The sequence below is a fragment of the Scyliorhinus canicula genome, chromosome 27, assembly GCF_902713615.1.
Source record: "Scyliorhinus canicula chromosome 27, sScyCan1.1, whole genome shotgun sequence".
Classification (NCBI taxonomy): Eukaryota; Metazoa; Chordata; class Chondrichthyes; order Carcharhiniformes; family Scyliorhinidae; genus Scyliorhinus; species Scyliorhinus canicula.
The window spans coordinates 14,337,585-14,360,088 of record NC_052172.1 but is presented as its reverse complement, the minus strand read 5'-3'; the positions used below and the strand labels follow the sequence as shown (position 1 = coordinate 14,360,088).

The 22,504-nt window shown below is 50.2% G+C and overlaps 1 protein-coding gene and 1 long non-coding RNA gene across 3 annotated transcripts in view; one reads left to right on the top strand and one right to left on the bottom strand.

The window, feature by feature from the left end:
• The window catches only part of LOC119957860 (dapper 1-like), a 73,756-nt gene that overhangs the window by 40,116 nt on the left and 11,136 nt on the right, over positions 1-22,504 (top strand). For both annotated transcript variants that reach the window (XM_038786018.1, XM_038786017.1), the window contains exon 2: positions 19,807-19,939. The gene's annotated coding sequence lies outside the window, so the exon portion shown is untranslated. The remainder of the gene's footprint in view (positions 1-19,806; positions 19,940-22,504) is intronic.
• Positions 8,903-22,504, bottom strand: part of LOC119957861 — a 29,362-nt gene continuing 15,760 nt past the window's right edge. Inside the window, exons 2-3 of the long non-coding RNA XR_005458935.1 lie at positions 20,016-20,233; positions 8,903-9,442 (exon numbers count right to left, since the gene is read on the bottom strand). This is a non-coding gene — a long non-coding RNA (uncharacterized LOC119957861). The remainder of the gene's footprint in view (positions 9,443-20,015; positions 20,234-22,504) is intronic.

Sequence of the window (22,504 nt, the reverse complement as noted above, 5' to 3'; positions counted from 1 at the left end):
TGTAACTCACTCCCAGTATCTGCTATTCTATATATAAACCACCCTGACATCCCTCGATTAGATTCCAGTTTGTAACTCACTCCCGATCTGTTCTCTGTATATAACTACCCCCAACCCCTCGATTAGATTCCAGTCTTAACTCACTCCCGGGTATCTGCTATTCATATATAAACCACCCCGAACCCCTCGATTAGATTCCAGTCTGTAACTCACTCCCGGGTATCTGCTATTCTATATATAACCACCCCCGAACCCCTCGATTAGATTCCAGTCTGTAACTCACTCCTGGTATCTTTATTCTATATATAAACCACCCCAAACGCCTCGATTAGATTCCAGTCTGTAACTCACTCCTGGTATCTGTTATTCTATATAAAACACCCCGAACCCCTCGATTAGATTCCAGTCTGTAACTCACTCCTGGTATCTGTTATTTCATATATAAACCACCCCTCCCCCCCCCCAATTAACCCCTCAATCTGTAACTATGGCCTTGTTCTCTGGGCCAGATGGAACATGGCTCCTGTTGATTGGAGTTAATAAAGTGCTATTTCTATATTTAACCACAGTCACTGGCTGCTCTCACATTATTTTCTAAATAAGGATGAAACGTGTCCTGCGGGGAGATATTATTTATTTAAGTTTGGCCTCCCATTGTGCTGAGCTGTTGTATCTCTCACAGACCCTCCTCTTTCTTGTCCTGTTGGAATAACATTTAGCTGGTTGGCACTTCTTGTGTAACCCTCTCTGGCTGAGCCGCGCCAGAGGCAGCCGTGATAGTGCGGTTAACCTCGGGGACCCTCAGTAACCACTCAAAGCAAAGTGAGCAGCTGTGTAGCACGGTAGCATGGTGGTTAGCATAAATGCTTCACAGCTCCAGGGTCCCAGGTTCGATTCCCGGCTGGGTCACTGTCTGTGTGGAGTCTGCACGTCCTCCCCCTGTGTGCGTGGGTTTCCTCCGGGTGCTCCGGTTTCCTCCCACAGTCCAAAGATGTGCGGGTTAGGTGGATTGGCCATGCTAAATTGCCCGTAGTGTCCTAAAAAGTGTTAAGGGGGGGAGTTGTTGGGTTTACGGGTATAGGGTGGATACGTGGGTTTGAGTAGGGTGATCATGGCTCGGCACAACATTGAGGGCCGAAGGGCCTGTTCTGTGCTGTACTGTTCTATGTTCTATGTGTGTTACTGATAACTTGACCAACAGGCATGGATCCTGACCCTCCCCTCTTGGTGAAGACAGGCGTCATTAATACTGGCAAGCAAGGGGAGAGAAAGAATCAGGTCTTGTTCTTCCCCCATGCCAGCTTTGCCCAGTTGTTGGCGCATTGTCTCTCGAGCCAGAAGATTGTTTGTATTCCCTCTCCTGACATTTCAACCCGCCATCTCTAAGCGCAGTACTGAGGGAGTGCCGCACTGTCTGAGCTGCTACCTTTTGCTTGTACGCATGAGCCTATGTCCCCTCGGCTATGAAGAATCCCGCAGAATGGTATCTCGATGTTGAGCAGAGGCCTTCTCCCCGGAGTCCTGGCCTACATCCCTCAATCAGCATCACAAACAGAACCAAATTATCTGTCCTCTGGCAGGGAATGGCACCATTTGGCGCCGCCCTTTTGGCGCCGACCTTTCGGCGCCGACCTTTTGGCACTCACCTGTTTTGGCGTTGGCCTTTTTGACGCCGCCAACAGGAATCCAACAGTCTGGTTTGTTTACTGAGTTAATTTCTCTCAGTTTGTTGCTGACTTTCTTATCCCGTGAGTAGTTTTTATTGTCTGTGGATTCTTATGTTCTGTCCTTCTCTGACAGCTCGAATCAATAGCGATTTCAGGTTCAATCAAGAGGTCACACACAGCACTCGTATGTATGTAGAGTAGTAAACCAGCCACTGCAGCCCCTGTCCGGGAACAAAGAGCTCTCTCTCAGTTTGTTCCCGGACAGGGGCTGCACGCTCCGCAATCTACCAACGCCAACACATAGAACATAGAACATTACAGCACAGAACAGGCCCTTCGGCCCTCAATGTTGTGCCGAGCCATGATCACCCTACTCAAACTCACGTATCCACCCTATACCCGTAACCCAACAACCCCCCCTTAACCTTACTTTTATTAGGACACTACGGGCAATTTAGCATGGCCAATCCACCTAACACACGCCTCATATTTTCATAATTTCGGCATTGAAGTTAAATAACTAGATTCTATAGACTATTCAGGCTTCTAAGGACTACGGGGGGGGGGGAGCCTGTGAGAGAGGGGGGGGCGCCTGTGCGAGAGAGGGGGGGGCTGCCTCTTGTGGGACACATACACGGGCTTTCTGAGGTTACTAACGGAGGTTTATTACATGCTTTAATTTTAATTTTGGCGGCAAACCGTGGTGGGCCAAGAAAATGAGCGCCATAACAACTGAGCGCCAAAAAAAGGCGCCAAAACATCGGGGCCAAAAAGGCGGCGCCAAAAAGCACCCTCTGGCACATGACGGTCACTGGGAGCTTGCTGTGTGCAAATTGGCCTCCGAAGGTTCGTCAACGACGACAAGTGACTACACTTCGAAAAGTAACTGATTGGCTGTGAAGCAATGTGGCACGTTCGGAGATGGTGAAAGATTGTTTCTGTTATTTCAGTAAACAGCAGCAGGGTCGGGGGGAGATGAGGGGTATCCTGTCTTCGAGGGAGTCCAGCACGAGCGTAGGTCCAGGAGCAATGACAGGCCCAGAAGGCCTCTGAATGTGCTGCCACCATATACACAGGTCCTGTGCCTCGTTGCTGCTCGTGAGGCGTCGCTGGGTTTCCCCACTCAACAAGTGATGAAATTTCCAAAGGGGTCCCACGCCCCGCGGAGGCAGTGGTCACCCCCCCCCCCCACCCACCCCCCCCCCCCCCCCCCCCCCCCCCAACCCCCGACGATCGCTGCTGTCCCTCCTCAGATAAAGCCGTTCCCACATCTCGCACAAAATATAAGAAGGCAAGAGACGGCCAAAGTTGAAAGGGAGAGCGTGGCTTCACAAACATCCAGAATACATCAGCAATTCTACAGTGAGTCACCTTTCTCGATGATTCACGCTTCATTAGGAAAATCATTGAAGGTCTGTTTTCTACAAGATGTACTCCAGAGGATTCAGAGACAAGCTGACAGGAAGGAACTCATCAGCCCTAATGATACCAGTGCAGGATCGGGCGAATAATCCCTGGCTTTACAGCGTACACCACGATTAGGAGTGAGACGGGCTGGAATTTGAGAGTGGGACAAGGCCTGGCGGTGAAGATGATATTTTCTCGAGTTCCTACAGTGCAGAAGGAGCCCGTTTGGCCCATCGTATCTGCACCGACCCTCTGAACGGACATCCTACCTCGGCCCATTCCCCTACCCTATCTCCCCGTAACCCCACCTCGCCTGCACACCTTTGGACTGTGGGAGGAAACCGGAGCACCCGGAGGAACTCACGTAACACGTGGAGAACGTGCAGGCTCCGCACAGATGGTCCACCCGAATTCGGAATCGGGAAGCGGGGAAAAAGTTCTCTGATGGGATTTGGGCCTCGCTTGGCAAGCCCAGCCTTTGTACCAATCCTGTGTTGCCCTTTAATTGAGTGGCTTGCGAGCCCATTTCAGAGGGCAGATCAGCCTCATTGCCGTGGACCTGAGGTCCACATGGTGGTGAGACCGGGTAAGGGTGACAGATTTCCCTCCCTCAACCACACTACTAAACCTGATGGTGTTTTATCATTGTTGCCATGGGCACCATTATGAGAATAGCAAGTCCAGATTTATTCATTGAATTCAAATTCCCACCAGGTGCTGAATGAACAATGAACAGGTGGAGACTATTCAGCCCCTCGAACCGACTCCGCCATTTGATAAGATCGCGGTTGATCTGCAAATCACCTCAGATCTGAATCCCACTTACTCCCTGCCAACCTTTCACCTCCTTGTTTACGAAGACTCTACCGGCCCTGCCTTAAAAATCTTCAAGGCTCTGCTTCTCCAGTCTTCAGAGACTCGCGACCATCTGAGACAACATATTTCTCCTCATCCCCATTTTAAATGGGTGACCCCCTTATTTGTAAACAGTGACCCCCGAGTTTGAGATTCTCCCACAAGAGAAATCAACCTCTTCACATCCACCCGGTCAGTACCCCCCCCCAGGATCCTATATGTTTTCATCAAGGCTCTGTGTGTGTGTCTTTGTGTGTGTTAGTGATGGAGGAGTTGGTATCTGAGAGTGGGACAGTGTGTGTGTGTTAGTGATGGAGGGGCTGGTATCTGAGAGTGGGTCAGTGTGTGTTAGTGATGGAGGAGCTGGTAGCTGAGAGTGGGACAGTGTGTGTGTTAGTGATGGAGGGGCTGGTATCTGAGAGTGGGACAGTGTGTGTGTTAGTGATGGAGGAGCTGGTATCTGAGAGTGGGACAGTGTGTGTTAGTGATGGAGGAGCTGGTATCTGAGAGTGGGACAGTGTGTGTGTTAGTGATGGAGGAGCTGGTATCTGAGAGTGGGACAGTGTGTGTTAGTGATGGAGGAGCTGGTATCTGAGAGTGGGACGGTGTGTGTTAGTGATGGAGGGGCTGGTATCTGAGAGTGGGACGGTGTGTGTGTTAGTGATGGAGGAGCTGGTATCTGAGAGTGGGACAGTGTGTGTGTGTTAGTGATGGAGGAGCAGGTATCTGAGAGTGGGACAGTGTGTGTGTTAGTGATGGAGGAGCTGGTATCTGAGAGTGGGACAGTGTGTGTGTTAGTGATGGAGGAGCTGGTATCTGAGAGTGGGACAGTGTGTGTTAGTGATGGAGGAGCTGGTATCTGAGAGTGGGACAGTGTGGTTAGTGATGGAGGAGCTGGTATCTGAGAGTGGGACAGTGTGTGTTAGTGATGGAGGAGCTGGTATCTGAGAGTGGGACAGTGTGTGTTAGTGATGGAGGAGCTGGTATCTGAGAGTGGGACAGTGTGTGTGTTAGTGATGGAGGAGCTGGTATCTGAGAGTGGGACAGTGTGTGTGTTAGTGATGGAGGCTGGTATCTGAGAGTGGGACAGTGTGTGTGTTAGTGATGGAGGAGCTGGTATCTGAGAGTGGGACAGTGTGTGTTAGTGATGGAGGAGCTGGTGTCTGAGAGTGGGACAGTGTGTGTTAGTGATGGAGGAGCTGGTGTCTGAGAGTGGGACAGTGTGTGTTAGTGATGGAGGAGCTGGTATCTGAGAGTGGGACAGTGTGGTACTAGTGGTACTAGTTCTGTTAACGACAGTGGCTCCCCATGACGTTGGATTCAATTACTTACACAATCTAGTCAGCCGTAAAAGCAACCTCATTCCAGATCTGATGCACGTTCTCCTGACTAACTTCTGGGACTGAGTGGAGAAGGCGAGCAGAATTGTGGGTGGGTGGGTGTGGGGCGGACGAGGTGAAGGGGGGGGGGTGTTGGCGTTGTTCAGGATGAGAGACGCTTTTTTTTTGTGTTGGACCAGTGTCACAGACAATTTAGTGAATGTTGATGGTCGGGTAATCTTTCCCTGTCGAGATTAGACAGTGTCTTAGACAGCGGAAGACAGATGGTTAAAACATGGAGACTTGACAAGAATGTCGATCAACGAGCGACACACCGGCTGTCTAGACGGATCTGGGGGGGAGGGAGGAGTTTAGGTCAGATACATTCTTGTCTGTCGATTAAGTTTGCCTGCTGCTTTCACACTGTCCCAACTATGGAGAAAGCCGGGAGACAGCCTTAAACACTCCGAACATTTGAGAGGGAATCTTAAAGAACAATTTCAGGAATATTTTTAAACATCTCTCACTCCTCCACTCGCCCCATCCTCCTCCCCAAGCCCCTCCTCCTCCAGTCTTTATTATGGGATGGAGATTTTACGAATGAAGATTGAGAAATTGGAGTTGGAATCGGGGTAGGGGGGAGGGGAATCAGTGGCAACAGACTCAATTTTGCCTGTGGTGGGTGTGGACTGTGGGAGGAAACCGGAGCGCCCGGAGGAAACCCACGTCGACACGGGGAGAACGTGCAGACTCAATTTTGTTTGTGGTGGGTGTGGGCAGTTTTGGTCCCCTTGCCCTTGAGCCAGTTCAACAAACGTTCGCTCGACCGTCTCCCGGGACGAGGGCTGCGACCCATGGCGTCGACGCGGCCGATATCCGCCTGGAATTCGGAAAAATGAGGAAAGGATCCAGTACAAACATCGAATCCTGAAGGTGCTGAATTAACAGGTCGTTGCTGAGAGGTTGGGGAATCTAGAACACGGTTCTAGGATCAGGGGCCGATCATTTAGAATTGAAATGAGGCGCAATTTCTTCGCTCAATAGTAAGGTTGCCGACTGCAATTAAATGTATTCCTGGAGGTTCCATCACATGACCTGCCCCCCTCACGCTCCAGCCGTTATTCGGCCAACACGTCCGTCCTTGAGACTTCCGGCCTTCCATACACTAATCAGAAAGCAAAAAGACTCGTTTCCCAATCGGATGATGTTTGACTGTCGGCCAAACAGCCTTTTTGACCTCATTTGCAATATTTTTATGTCCGGTGAACAGAAAAATATTGAGAGAAAATGACCAAAATGACACCCCGACAATCTTTCTTCAGGGTTGCAGACAGCAGCGTCCTATAAATTTATCTTCAATACCTGGAGACTCCAGGCCAATCCTGGAGGGTTGGTAACCCAACTCAGATCTTTGGCATTCTCTACCCCAAGGAGCTGTGGGTTGGTCAGTCATTGAGTAGATCAAATCAAGAATCCATGGAAACCCTACAGTGCAGAAGGAGACCATTCAGCCCATCGAGTTGCACTGACCCTCCGGAAGAGCACCCTATCTAGGCCCACTCACCTGCCCTATCCCCATAAACCCACGCATTGATCATGACCAATCCACCTAACCTGCACATCATTGGACTGCGGGAGGAAACCGGAGCACCCGGAAGAAACCCACGCAGACACCGGGAGAACGTGCAGACTCCGCACAGACAGTGGATAGGTTTTTGGATGGTAAGGAAATCGAGGCATCTGGAGATAGTGAGATTGCAGATTAGCCGCAAATGCTGCGTGGCAGGGCAGGCTCGAAGGGCTGAATACACAATTGTGTACACAATAGCCTATTTCTTATGTTCACCTGGGCAGAGAAGGTTTTTTTTAAAAAATATTTTTATTGAAGTATTTGTAAAATTTTATAACAATAAAAGAAAAAGAACAGTAAACATTAAACATTAACATGGTGAAAAAATAGACATTTCCCCAATTGATTCTATCTTCACAAACCACATGAAATACATAAATAACACTTACCCTCCCCCCCCCCCCCTTCTCAAAAAGCTGCTACTGCCGACATTTTTAAATTTCTCCAAGAAAGTCGACGAACGTTGCCAACCATCCGAGAGAACCCGAGGCATTGATCCTCTTTAGGCAAACTTTATTTTCTCGAGGCTGAGAAACCCAGCCATGTCGGTAACCCGAGTCTCTACACTCGGGGGCTTCGAGTCGCTCCACATTAACAGGATCCGTCTCCGGGCTACCAGAGAGGCAAAGGCCAGAATGTCGGCCTCTTTCAGTCCTTGAACTCCCGGGTCTTCTGACACCCCAAAGATCGCCACCTCGGGACTCGGCACCACCCGCGTACCTAACACCGTGGATACTGCTTTGGCAAACACCTGCCAGAACCCTCCAAGCTTCGGGCATAATGGGCAGAGAAGGTTAAGGGAGAGTCCGACGAGGGTCTAGATTAGGGAAGATGTTGACTGGGCCCGTCGTTGATGGTGTTTTCGAATGGTTCCATGGGCACATTGGTAAGAACTGAGGATTCTACTGGAAGATCAAAGCAGGAAGGAGGAGGGAAGAGATGCAAGAGTTCTGGGAACAAAGTATGCTTCAACACAAAGAGACCATTGAGATAAGCCACCATTTAGAGGTGGCCAACACAGGCCTGATGGGCCTTGTCCTTGGACGTAAATGTTAAGATTTTGCCACCTCTGGTTGGTGTACACTTCCTGGGCAGTCACCCAGTCGCTCACCTGAATGGCCTCACGACCTGTTAAGACAAGATGGTGCTCAACGGCATGGGGGCTACCTCAGCTGAGCCTGATCCTAGTTGTTAAGTGTTCACGAGGTTAATAATCTGCTGCAGTTTGAAGCACTGTTGCAATGAAAACTTCCATGGCGAAGCATTCACCCAAGGAAGATAATGTTCAGCGAACTTGACCCGGAAGCTGTACAGTAAGGAAATCTGTGATATCTTTGAAATGCCCTGCAGAATCTGTTATGGTTTCTGAGAATGTTGAAAAGGACTTTTAATCATTCTAAAGGGATCAATTGCATTTTGTTGATTATTAAGATGCTGATCATGTGACCTGGCAGCCTTGAGTTGGACGCAGTACCAACAGGAAGGAAGTTGACAGATCAAAGCCGTGGTCTGGCAACAGGAGAGCTAGGGGAAGAGGTGATCAGCACCCAGATACTCTTGGAGGCAGTATGTGAGCTTGCTAAAAAGTCCTAAAACCTGGAAGGCTGTGTGATAGCTCAGAGACTTTAAAGAGCTGCGCGTTTACCAGAAGTGGCCAAACTGGGGTGTTATTGGTTGGTCAGATTGAAAAGAAACTCTGGAAAAATGGCAGCACAAGTGATTAGCACTGTGGCTTCACAGCGTCAGGGTCCCAGGTTCGATTCCCTATTGGGTCACTGTCCTGTGCGGAGTCTGCACATCCTCCCCCGTGTGTACGTGGGTTTCCTCCGGGTGCTCTGGTTTCCTCCACAGTCTAAAGATGCGCAGGTTAGGTGGACTGCCCACGCTAAATGCCCTCAGTGACCAAAAGAAGGTGAGGAGTGGTTCTTGGGTTGTGGGGATAGGGTGAAATGAGGGCTTAAGTGGGTCAGTGCAGACTCGATGGGCCGAATGGCCCTCCTTCTCACTGTATGTTCTTGTGTTCAAAAAATGACCTACATGGTAAAGGGGAATGTGTGTAGTTGTGTGAGAAACATTCTTTGTTGCATCAGCTATTTGAAGTGAGATTTATTTGAAGTATCATTTGTCTGTTCTGATTCGTGCTAAAGTAAAAGTGAAATTTGTTGGGCATTTCTTCATTTGCGGGACACTCAGTAAATTTGGTTATTTTGGTTAATGGTTTCCCCTCTCCGATCGTAACAAGAGCTGCTTCACAGAATCTTTAAAGTGCAGAAAGGGGCCATTTGGCCATTGAGTCGGGCTCGCTGAAAAAGCAGTCTGCCTTGTTCCACTCTCCCCGCCTTATCCACGTGACCTTGTACATCCGCTCTTTTCAAACAGCAATCAAACTTCCCTCTCTCGATAATTACAACTATAGCACAAACGGTGCGAATAAGTGAGTTGTCCTGGAGCGACCTCTAATGCGATTGTCCTCCGGTACGACTTAGTACCAACTGCCGGATCTCTGGAGTCACATGGTGGATCTCTATCACCACCTGCTGGCCGGAGGTCAGATAGATGACTATCTGCAGTGAGAGATAACTATATACATTACTGTGCATAAGCATATCACGACAATGGCTACAGCTTTTTATCCCTGGAATTATTCTGGTGAACCTCCTCTGTGCTCTCTCCAACGTCTTCACATCCTCCCTCAAGTAGGGCGCCCAACGGAGCAGCAATGTTGGCGCAGTGGTGAGCACTGCTGCATCACGGCGCCGAGGTCCCAGGTTCGATCCCGTCTCTGGCTCACTTCTGTGGTAGAGTTTGCACATTCCCTCCCGTGTTTGCGTGGGTTGTCGCCCCCACAACCCAAAGAGGGACTGCCTGCTGTGATAAGTGGAGTCGGACACTTGAGGAACTTTCAAGCGGTTATTGGATAGGCACGTGGAGCACACCAGAATGGCAGGGAGTGGGGATAGCTTGGGCACGATTCTCCGAACCCCCACGCTGGGTGGGGAGAATCGCGGGAGGGCCGGGCGAATCACGCCACGCCGCCCTGGCACCCCCCGCGATTCTCCCACCCCCCCCCAAAATGTCACGTTTTGCGACAGGCCGTTCGGAGAATCGCCACTCGCCATTTCTAACGGCGACCGGCGATTCTCCGGCCCGGATGGGCCGAGCGGTCCTGCCGAACCCGACCGGTTCACGCGCGTGCGCCAACCAAACCTGGTCGCTTGCCGGCGTGAACAGCGCGCGAATACCCGGAGAAAGCGGTGTGTGGGGCCCTGTGGGTGGCGGATGGAGCATTGAGCACCACGGGCGTGCTCAGGAGGGTGTCTGGCCCTGCGATCGGCTGCCCCATCTAGTGTCGGGCCCGGCGTCTCTAAAAGGCGCACTCTTTTCCCATCCGCCGCCCCGTAAGATGAAAGCCGCCACGCCATTGCGGGGCAGTGGGAGGGAAGAAACGACACTGCGCATGGTGGCGTGTTGGCGCCGGCCAACCTGCGCATGCGCTGCTGACATCACTTAGGCGCCGCCGGCCGCGCTTCTTCCCGGCGCGCCGCTTTGACGCAATCGTCAAGGCCTGGCGCCGCAAAATTCACGCGTCACTGCTCCTAGCCCCCTGGGGGGGGGGGGGGGGGGAGAATAGGGGGCTAGGAGCGGCCTCCGCTGGAGTGAAACACTCCGGGTTTCACTCCAGCGTCAGCACTTTGTCTCCCTTTGGGAGAATTGCGCCCCTTGATCTTAGTTTCGGACAATGCTCGGCACAACGTCGAGGGCCGAAGAGCCTGTTCTGTGCTGTACTGTTCTATGTGCAGGGTAGGTGGATTGGCCACACTAAATTGCCCCTTAGTTGGAAAAAATGAATTGGATACTCTCAATTTATTTTTTCAAAAAACATATGGCGCCCAGAAACTGGACGCAGCCTCTAGGTGAGGCCCAACTTGTGCCTTATCCATACGCATCCTGACTCTTGTCTTACTCTTGTACTCCAACCACACTCCTGTTCATAAAACCGAGGGTACTATATGGCTCATTTAGCTTCTGTCTCTTCAGAGACCAGCTAAGTAGTGAGCACGTTGGTGTGGGTTGGAGTCAATGATTGCAAACCACAACCCTGGCTGCAGTGACGGAGGGAGTTGTTCCTGGCAGGATTAGGAGAATGAAGCTGAACCAGAGAGAAAATTGCAGCCCTTCCGGGCCTCAATTTATTCATTATATAAATTCCCAAAATAGCAACATATTTTCCTTTGACAGATTAAATATCTCTCTCTCCCTTTCTCTGTAGGCAATGCCACAACGTTGGTCTGTGAACAGTCCAGCATTAACAGCCCATTTAAAAGAAGAAAAATAAAATCATCTACTTCAGGATAGGCTTCAAAACGGAAGCTCAAAGGCCGTAATTTTGTGGCCGAAGTAAACCGCAACGCCCTGCCTCGTCCAATGCCAGGGGAAACATGGGGGTGGTGAAACCCTGGCCTTGGTCTATTCTTATTCCACTGGGTAACAGTCGCTGGTATATAAGGGGTGTGCGGGGCTGCCCCCGAGCTCCCAGGGTTGTTGTACGCTGTTAACTCTGAAATCCGGTTCTTGTTAAAGGGCGTAGGCATCAGCAGAATGGAAAGGGATGATTTAGTCATTCCGAGTTGGATTGAGGTCAGTCAAATGGATGTGGGGGTTTGTAAGGTTTCATCGGATGGGTGGCCTCGTGGAGCATTGAGGCCCATCAATGGGCCGAGCTGGTTGGACCTGCCAGAATTGACCTCGGCAGCGCCCCAGAGATGGAGGGTTCAGAAGGTAGCGAGTTTGAGGTAGGCTCCGAGACTCTTTTTGTTTCAAATTTAGCGTGCTCAATTATATTTTTTCCAATTAAGGGGCAATTTAGAATGGCCAATCCACTTACCCTGCACATCTTTTTGGTTTGTGGGGGTGAGACCCACGCAGATATGGGGACAATGTGCAAACGTCACACGGACAGTGACCCAGGGGCCGGATTCGAACACGGTCCTCAGCGCCGTGAGGCAGCAGTGCTAACCACTGCCCCGCCGTGCCGTGGCCGTCCTTACAATATGTCAAGTAAGAATTACAGTGCAGGAGACCATTCGGCCCATCGAGTCTGCACCGGCCCTTGCAAACAGCACCCTACTCAAGCCCACGTCTCTACCGTTTCCCCGTAACCCCACTTAACCATTTTTTGGACACTTAAGAGCAATTTTATCACGGCCAAACCACCTAACCCGCACATCTTTGGACTGTGGGTGGAAACCGGAGCACCCGAGGAAACCCACGCATACACGGGGGGGGGAGAACATGCAGACTCCGCACAGACAGCGACCCAGCGGGGAATCGAACCTGGGGACCCTGGAGCTGTAAAGCAACTGTGCTAACCACTGTCCTACCGTGCTGTCTTGTTGATGGCGGTCGAGGGAGATATATTTGGCCATGGATGGGGACAGAAACTACCCCACAAGAGACCATACCTGAGGGAGAAAGAGGAGCCTGGTTTTGTTTAAATTCAGTCACGGGATGTGGGCGTGGCTGGTTAGAACCATCCTTAATTGCCCCTCGAGAAGGTGGCAGTGAGCTGCCGCCTTGTAACACTGCAGTCCAGGTAGGTGTAGGTACACCCACTGTGCTGTTAGGGAGGGAGTTCCAAGATTTTAGACCCGGCAACAGCGAAGGAACGGCCGATTTATTTCCAAGTCAGGACGGCGAGTGACTTGGAGGGGAACCTCCAGGTGGTGGTGTCCCCAGGTATCTGCTGCCCCTTGTCCTTCTAAATGGCAGCGATTGTGCGTTTGGAAGCCGCTGTCTAAAAGAATGTTGGTTTTGGTGAGTTCCTGCAGTGCATCTTGCAGATGGCACACACGGTGAGTCGGTGGTTGAGGGAGTCAATGTTTGGGCAAAGAACAGATTTTAGTTTGACGGACAGGAGCGAGCTTCAATTGCTCTCTTCTTGAGGCTTATCCTTCAGTCCTTCCATCCTTTCATTGGGTTCCCGCTTCTCAACCATCCCTCCCTCCTTCCCTCTGCGCGCCTTGGCCCATTCCCCCATTCCACCCCCCTCCAACCTGCCACAGTCCGATGGAGTAACTCATCCAGTAGTGCGTCAGTTCCTGAGATAAGCGAGTGGAGTGGATTAGCATTTGCATTGTTTCCCTCTCTCTCTCTCACGTGCGATGAAAATGTGAGTTGTGGAGACAGATTGCCAGTCATTCATTATTCAGTCTGTTTCTCCGTCTTGCTTGCAATGCAAGGCCTTTTTGGCCTGGCACATTCACTCACCAAGATTCCGTGTTAGTCAACCTTCCCTCCCCTCGTCGCGCATCCCGTCCCCCTTGGAGTCATTCCCCATCTCTAAATCGTCCCCTGTCCGACTTGCCCCCTCTTCCCCAATTCACACGCAACTTTGTCGCTGCCCTGAATAATGGGCCTTGACCCTTCTCGGGGTTCCCCAAGAAGAGGAATAATTAAGACGGCTCCAAGCGGAACTTTTCTCAATGCTCAGTGTCTGGAGAAGCGGAATTTTCTCTTTCCTTTCACAGAACAAAGGCCCTGACAATTGCCAGAAGCGAGGTGGACAAATCTTTCAGCATTCCGATTGAATAGCATAATGACTTCTCGACAATTGGCTGATAGGTGTGGAAATTGATGGACTTGACCTTCGACCTTGTTCTTCAGTCACCCCCCCCCCCTCCCCCGGCGCATCCGCAGTCTGCTCACGCTGGTCACGTGACGTGCGTTGTCCATAGTGACTCAAGCTATTGGATTAGGAGACATCAGTGTGGGTATGAGCAGCTGTACGATGGCTTTCGATTAAAGGTTTGCCACACTTACTAATAGGAATAGGTTTAAATTTTGACCCCTGGAAACAATGCGGGCGTCAGGGAGTGACAGATGGCCTTACTTGCTCTTGGGCAAAAAAGGTCTTTCCCACTTTGTTTTCACTTGCTTGTTGTCCACCCCCATTCGCATCCTCTCCTGAGAGCATCAGTTCCTGCTGGGGCCAAGGCCTGCATCATCACTTGAACCACCCTTTGGCACATTCCATCCATGCCCACCGCCATTCGTTTGTGAGTCTGGGGAGTGAGTGGCAGTCAGCTGATTGACCCTGAGGTGCATTGCAGCCAGGCTTAATCCTTCCCTTCCACTGTAATAATAATAATAATCTTATTGTCACAAGTAGGCTTACATTAACACTGCAATGACGTTACTGTGAAAAGCCCGAGTCGCCACAGTCCGGCGCCTGTTTCGGGTACACTGAGGGAGAATTCAGAATGTCCAATTCACCTAACAGCACGTCCTTTTCGGGACTTGCGGAGGAAACTGTATCGACACATCCCTCACTTTGTTACATACACAGCCCTGACACTCACCCTCATTCACAATCACGCCGCTCACTCTTGCACACCTGTCACTCTTGCACTCACACAAAGGCACACTCTGACTCTTTCTCTCTCTCTCTTTGACATACACACACTCTCTCACACAGATCTTGCAAACACACACCTCATTCGTACACCACACACACACTGATACACCACACACACACTGATATACTCACACACACTCTCAGTCTCACACACACACCTGACCCACAACCCAAACACAACTTACTTGCACACACACACAAACTCTCACATACACCCCTAACACACAAACAGAAACACACATACAGATCGCCTCTCACATATACACACTTCCCTCGCTCACACACTCACAGACCACACACACAGATCGGCCTCTCACACATGCACACTTCCCTCGCTCACAGACTCACAGACACACACACACAGATCGCCTCTCACACATACACACTTCCCTCGCTCACACAGACTCACAAATAAACACACACACACACAGATCGCCTCACACATACACACTTCCCTCGCTCACAGACTCACAACAGACACCCACACACACCAGATCGCCTCTCACACATACACACTTCCCTCGCTCAGACTCACAGACACACACACACACAGATCGCCTCTCACACATACACACTCACTCACTCACAGACTCACAAATAGACACACACACAGATCGCCTCTCACACATACACACTTCCCTCGCTCACAGACTCACACACACAGATCGCCTCTCACACATACACACTTCCCTCGCCCACACAGAATCACAAATAGACACACACACACAGATCGCCTCTCACACATACACACTTCCCTCGCTCACACAGACTCACAGACACAGAGTCGCCTCTCATACATACACACTACCCTCGCCCACACAGAATCACAAATAGACACACACACACACAGATCGCCTCTCACACAAACGCACTTCCCTCTCTCAGACTCACAGACACACATGCACAGATCGCCTCTCACACATACGCACTCACTCACGCAGAATCACAAACACACACATACTCATGTTTCATAGAAACTTGTAAACTTTGAACAGGATTAGACAGGGTAGATTCAGAAAGAATGTTCCCAATGATGGGGAATCCAGAATTAGGGGTCATAGTTTGAGGATAAGGGGTAAACATTTTAGGACTGAGGTGAGGAGAAATTTCTTCACCCAGCGAGTGGTGAATCTGTGGAATTCATCATCATAGAAAGTAGTTGAGGCCAAAACTTTGTGTAATTTCAAGAAGGAATTTGATATCGCTCTTGGGGCTAAAGGAATTAAGGGGTATTGAACGCGATAATCAGCCATGATTGTAATGAATGGCGGAGCAGGCTCAAAGGCCGAATGGCCTCCTCCTGCTTCTATTTTCTATGTACACTTGTGCCTTAAATCCCATCTGTCGGGAGGGAAATCTGCCGTCCTTACCCGGTCTGGCTTACATGTGACCCGTGACCAGTTAACTCTGAAAATGCTCCCCCAAATAGTTGTGGTAAACCACTGTTACACCTGTATTAGGTGATGTAAGGTAGGACCTGTACTGCAGGTTCGCCGGTAGCCCCTGCCGGCTGGCTCCGCCCAGTAGGAGGAGCATGTCCTCTATTCAGCAGCCATTTCGCCAGCTGCTGTGGGAGGCCACACATCTTACTGCAATAAAGCCTCAGTTGTATCCAACCTGAATCATTGTACAATTGATTGTGCATCAATAGTTGAAAAAGCCACTCATTTCGAGGGTAATTAGCGATGGCCACTTGATGTTGGCCGAGCCAATCACACCCACATTCCACGCATAAATAATAACTGCAGTGTAGACCAGGCGAATGGTTTATTCTAAGGGGCAGCATGGTAGCACAAGTGAATAGCACTGTGGCTTCACAGCGCCAGGGTCCCAGGTTCGATTCCCTGCTGGGTCACTGTCTGTGCGGAATCTGCACGTTCTTCCCATGTCTCTGGTTTCCTCCCACAGGTCCCGAAAGATGTGCAGGTTAGGTGGATTGGCCGTGATAAATTGCCCTTAGTGACCAAAAAGGTTAGGAGGGTTATTGGGTAGGGTGGAAGTGAGGGCTTAAGTGAGTCGGTGCAGACTTGATGAACCGAATGACCTCCTTCTGCACTGTATGTTCTATGTTCTTTACTTACTGACACATACAGACCCACAAATGTACATAAACTCACTCACATATACAGTCACACACACTCACATTCACAATCTCAAACTCACACAAGTGCTCACTATAGATAGTTTGGTGCTAATCACGTCCAGCCCCTCCACATAAGTCATCATGGAATGAGAATTGTGGAAGAGAGAGTTCGAAAGGGACATCTGACTGTACACAGGGCCACGATGCTACATGGAAGAGCAAGAGCAGCTCTCCCCAGTGTCTTGATGACCAGTATCGGAAACAGGTCACATCTTTCGTTCCTTTCTGTGGGAACTTGCTGGGTGAAAATTGATTGCTCCTGATTCCCCAATGACGAGGATAGCCTGCACTTCCAAAAGTAAATCGTTGGCTGGTGTGTGGAATTCTCTGCCCCAGAGATCAGTGGGGACTGGGTCATTGAATATAGTGTCAGGAAAACAAAGGTCGTTTCAAAGGATTATATGTGTGTTGTTAAAATTAGAAATAAGAGAGAGTTTTTAGTGAGTTTAATTTATGTTTCTGTGCCTAGAAGGGTAAAACGTCTTGCTGAACAAAGGTGTTTGTATGTGTGGGCGTTGGTTAAGTTCTAACTGTGTTTCTATTATGCTTAGAGAGGGCTACGGTGAGAAGAATAAATAAAGTGGGTGTTGCTTAGCAACTGAGGCCTTTTAAGGTAGGGAATCTTTTAAGCTTTAGTTTAGTTACTTTGATTGCAGTTGGATATAGGCAGTGAGAGAGAAGGCAGCACTCACAGCTCTGCTAGAAGTAGTTTAGAAGACGAGAGAGGGAACATCTCTCTCAGCTTTGCTAGAAGAAAAGCTATACCATGGAGTAATGGTTAAAAAACCAAGTGCAGAGATCTGAAGAGCAGCTAGTTAAGGAAACTAGAGAAATGAAGGGAAATTTCCAAGAAGTCTGCAGTTAAAGGTACTAGAAAAGAGCACTGTTCAGTAAAGACAGACCGAGCTGAGAAGAAGGCTGAGACGCCAGAAAGATGTTGAAGTGATTTTCGGGCTTGTGAGATCTTACGACAGCCTGTGGAACGTGCGTTGCTATAACTGTGGAAATCAGTGGCTCAATTTGTGGGGTTTGTATAAAAGTAGTTAAGACAAAGGAAATCCTAAAAGGGGTTCGTGTAAAATCCAGGACTGGATTCACTGCTAAAAGTGGAGCGGAAGCTTTGTTTAAAAGTGTCATCAAGAAAACCTGGGGCGGGATTTTCCGACCCCCCCCCCTCCCGGTCGGAGAATCGCCAGGTGGCGGCGTGAATCCCACCCCCGCCGGCCGCCGAATTCTCCGGCACCGGAGATTCAGCGGGGGCGGGAATCACGCCGCACTGGTCAGCGGCCGCTCACAGCGGCCCCCCCGGCGATTCTCCGGCCCGCGATGGGCCGAAGCCCCACCGATCCGTGGGCGATCCTGTGCCATGGGGGCACTCTTTTCCTATGTGCCGACCATGTCAGCCTCCGCAATGGCCGACGCATAGGTGAACCCCCCCCATATGCATGCGCGGGGATGACGACAGCAGCCACTGATGCTCCCGCGCATGCGTGGACTCGCGCCGGCTAGCGGAGTCCCTTCGGCCCCGGCTGGCGTGGCGCCAAAGGCTTTTCACGCCAGCCGGCGGGGCGCCAACCACTCCAGGGCAGGCCTAGCCCCTAAAGGTGCGGAGTCCTCCGCACCTTTGGGGTGGCCCGACGCTGGTTCCATTCTGGAATCTTCCCGTCCCATTATAACGGCAACTGGGATTGTTACAATAGTCGGGGTTGTTAGATTGTTGATCGACAAGGGAGTCAAATGTTACGGGGAGACGGTTCCGGATATTGGAACCCCAGTCAGTGTTGTGCTATGCTTCTTTATATAGCATAAGCTGCTTCCTTGATGTATACTCTGACAAAGGAAGGTTCAGACTTGGAGATAGGTTTAACACATTTATTGAACAGTTAACAATTCTCCTACTTGAGTTCGACTGTCCTGCTAATCTTGCTATAGTAACTCAGTCTAACTAACCAGTCTGCTCTAAGCCATGTGGTGGGTGTGATGCTCCTGATCTTCCCCTGTCTCTCCGAGTGTCGTCTATGGAAAGAGAAAGAGCATGTGTGCCCTGTCCTTATATATGGGTAGCCCCCTTGTGGCAGTATCACCTCTGTGTGTGCCTTGACTGCCCATTGGTTGTGTCCTATCTTACTGACCTATTGGTTGAATGTCCGTGTGTCATGGTGTCTCTGGTGCTCCCTCTAGTGTTTACCTAGTTGCAGTGCCCATTGTGTATTTACAGTGATGCATATCACCATAGTCAGATCAGCTATGATCTTATTATATAGCGGAGCAGGATCGAAGGGCCGAGTGGCCAAACTCCTGCTCCCATTTCTTATGTCGGTACGCAGAGGGTTTTGGGCTGACCACCGTGGAAATGCAGACTCCCATTTGAAAGGAAGACATCACTCACTCACTCCTGTGCTCAGGGTGTTCACTGCGGGGTGGGGGGGGGGGGGGGGGGGGGGGTTGTTGGGGTGAGGTGCAAGGGGGGTGCTTGAACCCATGCCCTTCTACTTCGCCAGTTAGGGTGCTACCCACTGTGACATGTCCGAGGATAAAATCGGACCTTGAACACCTCCCGAGTCTGTGTGGTTCAGTATTCCATTAGGCCTTCCAGTACAAGGCCAAGGTAACAATAGCCTACACGAGACAAAACCCATTCTCTGCCAAGATATAGACATACGCAACTTGGAATTCTTATTACATTGAAGATACTTTGAAAATACTACATTGGCTGTCAACCACCTTGGCATCTCCAGAGAAGGTTCACTCGGTTGATCCCGGGTACAGAGGGAGTTTCTTATGAGGAGAGGTTGAGTAGGTCGGGGCCTGTGCTCAGTGGGAGTTTAGACGAATGAGAGGCGACCTTATTGAGACATATCGGATTCTCAGGGTCGATGCTGAGAGGTTGTTTCCCCCTGTGGGAGAGTCTGGGGCCAGAGGGCAGAATCTCAGAGTGAGGGGGTCGCCCATTTCAGACAGAGACGAGGAGGAATTTCTTCTCTCAGAGGGGAGTGAATCTGTGGAATTCTTTACCGCAGAGAGCTGTAGAGGCCGGGTCGCGAAGTGTGTTCCAGGCTGAGACAGATTTTTAATCAGTGAGGGAATCGAGGGTTATGGGGATAAGGCGGGAAAGAGGAGTTGAGGATTATCACATCAGATCGGTCATGATCGCATTGATTGGCGAAACAAACTCAATGGACTGAATGGCCTACTTCTGCTCTGATGTCTCGCGGTCTGAGGAAGTGGAAGGTGCTATATAAATGCAACTTCTTTCCTTTCAAGGTCCAGCTTATTGCGGCCTATGTGCAGTAATTTGGGTGATGTGACCACGCCGTATCTAACAATGTCTTCCTCTCTCCCTGCTCTTCCACCCACCTTTCTGCCCCCAGAATGGGCTGAGACGCCAGGAGCTTGCGTTTGTCACCCCCCTCCAGCAACTGGAGAGGCAGGTCAACGACCTCCGACTGGAGGCGACCCAGACGTCTGGTGGGGAGCCGGAGACCGACAGCCGCCCTAGTTCAGGTAAGCCATGACCTGGGGAAGGGGTGGGTAGGGTTGGGGGCAAGGGGTGAGTATTCGTAACATGTGAGTGACTTACAGACAATGACAGGGAGCTAAATTCCTCTTGAACAGAATGTCTTTCAATTATTATGTGGCATTTCTTGCTGATTTGTAGACCAGGCAGTCCATTCCCATAAACGGACAATGATTCAGAGCCCTTTATTCAATCTGCATGCGGATAGATGTACCCGGGTGTAGAATTAGTCACCAGCTTCGCCCAGACGTACAATGGCCACTAACGCTCTTCCCGCAGATCTGAAGATGTAAAATGTCACGTTACTAGACCAAAGGTAACAGGTTAAATCAATTTGGTCAGGTTTATTTACAAGTGTAATAATATACAGAATCAAAAACGGCACCATAAAATCTCATTGCGGGTTAGTATCCAAAGTTACTCAGTACATTTTCTTAAGACCTTACATATCCCAAACCGTAAAGATGTAGGAATCAAGGTAAAGGAAATTGCAAGCGGCACAAAATTTCTGAGACGTCAAGCCGTTGTTTTACGGCACAGAAAGAGGCCCTTCGGCCCATAGTGACTGTGCTGGCCATCAAGCACCTATCGATTCCAATCCCATTTCCCAGAACTTGGTCCGTGGCCTTGTGTAATGCGGTGTTTCAAGTCCTTCGAAATGCCTCTTAAATGTTGAGGGTTTCCCCCTGCTCTACCACCCTTTCAGGCCGTGAGTTCCAGATTCCCAGCACCCTCTGGGGGAAAATGTTTTTCCTCAAATCCCCCTCTAAGTCTCTTGCCCCTTGACCTTCAATCTGTGCGCCTAGGTCATTCAGTCCTCAACTCGAGGGAAATGTTTCTTCCTGTCTACTCTATCTATGTCCCTCATAATTTTGTACACCTCAATCACGCACACACCCCCGGCCTCATCTGCTCCAAGGAAAACAACCCCAGCCTGACCAGTCTCTGGAGGGGGGGGGAACACAAACAAAAAGTGCTGAAAAGCACATCTGCCTGTATCTGTGAAGAGGAGAGATAGGTCCCAGATGTTTACGTTCGAGATGCACGGTGTCCCAAGTCGAGGGGTTTGAGGTCAGTTTAGGGGAAATGTTTGATTGCGGAGCCCTGGGGAAAAGTAGCCTTCCAGTGTCACTGTGATATAATTGGATAGTCTGGCCACTGAGCTCAGGCCTTTTAATCATCGCTCTGTCTGCCTCTGCTCCGCTTCCGTTTATTTTCTGACCATTCACTGCTTTTTCCCTCTGTACCATCCTCTATCTTTTCTATCTTTCCGAATGTGTGTGTGTGTGTCTCTCTCTGCCTTTCATACGAGTTAGGAGCAGGATACGCCACTCAAATCGCCTCCGCCATTCAATAAGGTCACGGCTAACCGGATTGTAACTTTCCGGCCTACCCTCGATAACCTTTCACCCCTTTGTTTAGCGCGAATCTATGAAGGGAGGCTGGTTAGGCTGGGGTTATTCTCCTTCGGGCAGAGAAGGCTGAGGGAAGGGCCTGATTGAGGTGTCCAAATTATGGGGGATTGGGTGGATAGGAAAGAACTTTTCTCCTTAGTTTTCTTTTCTTTTAAAAAAAAATAAATTTCGAGTACCCAATTATTTTGTTTATTTTTTTTTTCCAATTAAGGGGCAATTTAGCGTGGCCAATCCACCCACCCTGCACATCTTTGGGCTATGGGGGTGAAACCCACGCAGACGCGGGGAGAATGTGCAAACTCCACACGGACAGTGACCCAGAGCTGGGATTCGAACCCGGGTCCTCAGCGCCGCAGGCCCAGTTCGAACCACTGCGCCACATGCCGCCCTCTTTTTCCCTTAGTTGAGGTGTCAATGCTAGGGGGCAGGGATTTACGGTCAGGGGCAGAAGAATCAGAGAAGATTTGAGGAAAATCCTTTTCCCCCAGAGGATGATGGGAATCTGGAACGCGCTGCCTGAAAGGGCGGTGGAGGCAGGAACCCTCACAACATTTAGGAAGCATTTCGATGAGCACTCAAAGCACCACAGCACACAAGGCAACCAACAAAGTGCTGGGAAATGGGATTACACTAGATGGGTGCTTGATGGCTGACACAGACATGCTGGGCCGAAGGGCCTCTTTGTGTGCTGCAAAGCTCTATGATTCCACCTCTGTGTTAAAAATATGCAAAGATTCTGCTTCCGTTGCCTTTTGGGGAAGAGGGTTCCAAAGACTCACGGCCGTCTGAAAGAAAAGGTTCTCCTCATCGCCGAGGCACAGTGGTTAGCACTGTTGCCTCACAGCGACAGGGACCCGGCTTCGATTCCCGGCTTGGGTCACTGTCTGTGCGGAGTCTGCACATTCTCCCTGTGTCTACGCTGTTCCTCCGGGTGCTCCGGTTTCCTCCCACAAGTCCCGAAAGGCGTGCTTGTTAGGTGAATTGGACATTCTGAATTCTCCCTCTGTGTACCCAAACAGGCGCCGGAATGTGGCGACTAGGGGCTTTTCACAGTAACTTCATTGCAGTGTTAATGTAAGCCTACTTGTGACACTAATAGAGATTATTATTGTTATGCTTTAAATGGGCGACCCCTTA